Source organism: Curcuma longa, unplaced genomic scaffold (genome assembly GCF_044706935.1).
Source record: "Curcuma longa cultivar G26 ecotype Majalengka, Jawa Barat unplaced genomic scaffold, ITB_CL_G26_1.1 contig_22433, whole genome shotgun sequence".
Classification (NCBI taxonomy): Eukaryota; Viridiplantae; Streptophyta; class Magnoliopsida; order Zingiberales; family Zingiberaceae; genus Curcuma; species Curcuma longa.
Genome location: NW_027431903.1, coordinates 1,397 through 6,517, shown reverse-complemented (window position 1 = coordinate 6,517; position 5,121 = coordinate 1,397). Strand labels below are relative to the sequence as shown.

At 41.0% G+C, this 5,121-nt stretch overlaps 1 pseudogene; it reads left to right on the top strand.

Moving 5' to 3' along the window:
• Nucleotides 1-65: 65 nt before the first annotated feature.
• On the top strand, nucleotides 66-3,777 carry LOC141817889 (senescence-induced receptor-like serine/threonine-protein kinase; annotated as a pseudogene).
• The last annotated feature ends 1,344 nt before the right edge of the window (nucleotides 3,778-5,121 follow it).

The following is a 5,121-nucleotide window of genomic DNA, read 5'->3' as shown; positions in this document are numbered from 1 at the left end:
CCAAAAGTTGGCCATGGCTATAAAGTAACGATGAAGACGAGGAATTCTGCTTTGAAGCAGTCTCCTGCCAAAATATGCATTGTTTCAAGTGGACAGTTTGGTCTCCCAGGCAACATTTGCATTCTCCTCTGCTATCTTTTAAAGAATTATCACGATTTCAGGGACAGTACTGATCGGCAAGCACCGGACTAGCATGGATCGCCGGTTCCTGCTTCTTCTACTCCTCTTCCTCATGGCGGCCGCCGCCGCTCGAGTTCAGGGACAGCCGCCAGGTACTAGACACACAATTCTAGCTTGATCCCGCCATGCAACTTAACTCTCAAGCTTCTGCAGGCTTTATCTTCATCGACTGCGGGATCGATCCGAACGCCTCCTACCCCGACCCAAACGGCCTACGGTACGTCTCCGACTACCAATTCGTCGACACTGGCGTAAACTACGCCGTCTCATCGTCCTACATATCCTCTAACATTTCTCGGAGATTCTTGACATTGAGGAGCTTCCCTGAGGGATCTCGCAACTGCTACACCTACAAGTCAATCAGTCAGGGCTCAAAATACATAATAAGAGCAACCTTCTTGTATGGAAACTACGACTCCAAGAATAGTCCTTTTGTTCAGTTTGATCTCTACCTCGGAGTCAACCTCTGGAAGACCATAAACCTGACAACTCCTACTGAAAGCATCTTCACTGAAACAGTTAGTGAAGCCACAGCTGATGTGATCTCAGTTTGCCTGGTCAACACTGGCCATGGAACTCCTTTCATCTCTGGTTTAGATTTGAGGCCTCTTCCAAACTCTCTTTATCCTCAAGTCAATTCCTCCACCACTTTGGTCAACTTGGATAGAATCTATGTGAGGGATTCTACTTCTATCAGGTACCCTGCTGATCCAATATGATCGCTTATGGTTCTTCTTGGACACCCAACCTTCATGGAGTGTGACATCCACCAATTCGAGAATCCAAAACCAGGTGCCTGATCAGTTTCAGCCACCACAGGAAGTCATGCAGATTGCAGCATACCCTAGCAGCTCCACCACACTTCAACTCAGCTTGGCACCCGATCCAGGAGACCTCACTGAGTTCTATACGGTCCTGTACTTCTCCGAGCTCCAGCTGAACGCCTCGAGGGAGTTCTTGATCTACCTCAATGGAGCCCTGCTGAACGACGGCAGGCCCTTGGCTCCGACCTACCTCCTCTCTGACGTCGTATTCAATGCTGATCCAAGTTTAGGGTTTGATGAGTGCAATATAACTCTGTTTGAAACAGAAAGGTCCATGCTTCCACCTATCATAAATGCCTTTGAGGTCTTCACAGCGATGAGAAATGCAAATGTGGCATCCAACAGCCAAGATGGTAATGCAATGATAGCAAAAGATTAACAACTAATTTAGAAAATAGAATTATAAACAACAAGATCTTACTTTTCAGTGGATGCAATGTTGGCGATCAAAGGGTGGTACCAGGTGAGAAGAAACTGGATGGGTGATCCATGCTCTCCAGAAGCTTATACTTGGAATGGACTGAATTGTACACTGAATAACTCTGGTGTTCCAATGATCACTGTAGTGTGAGTTCCTTCAACTCTGCAGAGAATCAGATGAATTATTTGAAATTAGACTTTAGAACTAGCTAAGGATTCTTAATTTAGATTCAATTTCTTGCAGCAATCTGTTGATACAGTGGATTGACAGGTATAATAACAACTTCCTTTGCCAACCTAAGTGCACTGCAGTACTTGTAAGTGTTATTAATTTTCAAGAGTAAAACCTGCTTTATCAACCTCAGCCATGAGTTTCTGATAACATTTTGCAGAGATTTGTCTCATAACAACTTAACGGGATCGATACCAGATGCTCTGGGGTATTTGCCATCTCTCAGAGTACTGTAAGTATTATTTTGTCAGTATATATAGAACTAATTAAGTGAAAACAAATGCAGAAGTAATTGTGTTATTTGGCTACATGCAGAGATTTGACAGATAACCAACTTAGTGGAGCCATTCCTTCTGTTCTTCTTGAGAAATCTCAGAATGGTTCTCTTACTTTGAGGTCGATCCTCATCTTGAAAACTATACTAGTTTCTTCCATGAAGTATTCAAGCAACAACTTGTTCTTAATATGTTGGGCTCTTTTTCACAATGCTTAGCTAAATGCAAAATTTTGTAATGGCAGAACTGAAGGCAACAATTGTCTTGGTGGAGATTCTTGCGAGCCGGTGAAGAAGAAGAAGAAGAAGAAGAATTTAGCAGCTATCATCAGTGCTTCTGTAGTCTCTGGTGTTGTGGGTGTGTGCTCGGTGGCAATTATCATTTTCTGCATACTTAAAAAGAGAAAAGGTTAGTTAGTCTTGCTGCAGAATAAGGTTAATGATTCAGAATTCATCATCATGAATTATGGAATAGTACTTTTTTTAACTCTCCAGCAAAATGCACCATCAAAGAGCTCCAAATTGGAGGACAAATATCAACTTGACAATCGAAAATTCACGTACAAGGAACTGGAGTTCATTACCGATAACTTCAGCAAGATCATCGGAAAAGGAGGGTTCGGAATTGTTTACTATGGCCATTTGGAAGATGCTACTGAAGTTGCTGTCAAGTTGCTAACCAAATCATCTTCACAAGGAAAAGAAGATTTTCTTTCTGAGGTAACTGATCCTAGTCGAATTGTATACACATGAATCCGAAAAGTGGCCACTTAAACAATTTCATCTTGCAGGCTGAACATTTGACAAGGGTTCATCACAAGAATTTGGTTTCTTTGGTTGGTTATTGCATAGATGAAGAACATTTGGCACTAGTATGCGAGTTTATGCCCAAGGGAAACCTTAAAGAATACCTCAAAGGTTCTGAACTCATGAACCACTTCTGTTTCTGAAAATTGATATGAAGGTGCTAATAAGCTCTTGTCATATATTTCAACAGCTAGTGACACCAATACGCCTTTGAAATGGGAACAACGTCTCCGAATCGCCATTGATGCCGCACAAGGTTGACACTAAATTATCATAGCTTGTTCCTGTGTCACTTAGTAATGAACATACATGTTTCACTTGTGTGCAGGACTTGAGAATTTGCACACGGGATGCAAGCCTCCACTTGTTCATAGAGACGTGAAGACAGCGAACATTCTCTTGAACGAAAGACTAGAAGCGAAAATAGCCGATTTCGGACTAACCAAGCGTTTACGAAGATGACAACACCGGTCACACATCCACAAGGATTGTGGGCACTATTGGATACCTTGATAAGAGAATCTCACATCAGTTTATTCAGTTCATCTATTTGATGCCCGCGTTGCTATTACATATTTAAATCCACCAAAGCCTTATGGAATTCTACTTGTCTAGGTACTGTAACAATAACCAACTCAGCCGGAAAAGCGATGTGTATAGCTTTGGAGTGGTTCTTTTGGAACTCATCACTGGAAAATCTCCCATATTTAGTGATCTTGAAGGCATTCACATAGTTCAATGGGTTAAAGAAAGGCTTGCCAATGGAAACATAGAGGATGTTATTGACACAAGCTTATGCGAAGAGGGAGTCCTAAATTCGGCTTGGAAGGCAGCCAATGCTGCATTGGCAAGCACTGCAGACACTTCGAATAGGAGGCCGACGATGACTGAAGTGGTGATGGAGCTAAAGGAGTGCTTGGCAATGTGCACTAATGGTGATAAGATGTTGTCGAAGCCCAGAAGCAATTAGGTGGATCCGAGTCTCGGAATTTCAACATATCAAAAGCATTTCTGATACCGAAGGCCCTTCGGCTCGATGACGTGTCGCACTTACGTTGGTTGTTCGTCGAAATTGATTTCTAATTTTGGATTTGCAAATTTGAATAGGATTCCATTCATCACTTGTGTTACCTTACTTAGACATTATGTACATACATTGTAATGTTAAACTTTGATTGGTGATGACATTAGATAGGCTAGATCAATATTATTTCTTAAAGGTTCTTTTGAGTTTGACTAGCAACTACCAACTAGTCGAGCCAAGTGAGCCTAACAGTTTAAACAATCCTATGTGCAATTGGTTTAGCAACTTGTTTAAGGAAGTCTGGTGGGCCTAACATGGGCTTGGGCCTTAGATAGGTCATAATTAAACAATCGAGAATAGAATTGTAAATGAATCACTTTTGAGGCATAGTTAAGTTGGTTACGATGAAGCAAAGTTGTTGAAGTGACCAAGGATTCGATCTCGATGAAGTCGAAGTAATGCCCTCCTCCGTTATGACCAATTGCAGTTTTCAGATTTATCTCCTTACAGATAATGGTCATGGGACTGACCGTATGGGACCGATGAGGTAGCAGATTTTACTTTTTTCTGAAGTAAATGAATCAAATGTTTATGAACAAATTTAGTATTTGATAAAAGTTTATTTATGTTCATTCAATACATACAATACTGTCAATTTATGTTTGTCAATAATATTTATCAATAAAATTATTATCAACCTGATAAATAAATACACTTTTAAAATAAATAAATAAATTATATTATCAAATAAATTTAAAAATAAAAAAAAGGTAAATTGGACTAAAATCTCTCCGTCCAAGTTTTTATTTGGATTCAGTCCTTATTTATTTTTTTTTAAAGATTTGGTACTGACAACCATCTAAATCATAGTTTTAACTCCCTATTAAATTAAATTTTCATTTTTACCCTTCTTTTACTCGTATTCTCCTACCGAAGTAATTTCTTTTCTAATTCATCTTCTCCCGTGAGCCACCGTCACATAATTTCAAGGTATTTTAAATATTATATGTAATTTATCCTAACAAGAGCAGAGGTATTTTAAATATTATATGTAATTTATCCTAACAAGGCCGACGCTGCCGCCGGCCTTGCCGCACCGTCTGGCTATCGCCGATAGCCGGCTCGAGCGTGATCGATGCACTGCTAGCGAGAGATTCATCCGGTGTCGGATTCCGACTGGATAGTGGTCGGGATCCGACATAATTTGATCAGAAATAGCCAAATCACGTGGCCGACGATGGCGCGGCCACTGCCAACCGTGATCAGGCCGGATTCCGACCGAATTGCGATCGAAATTTCGACGGAGGACGGGCCGACGTTGCACGTCGGTCCTTCCTCGGCCAATCTCCGATCGTGATTT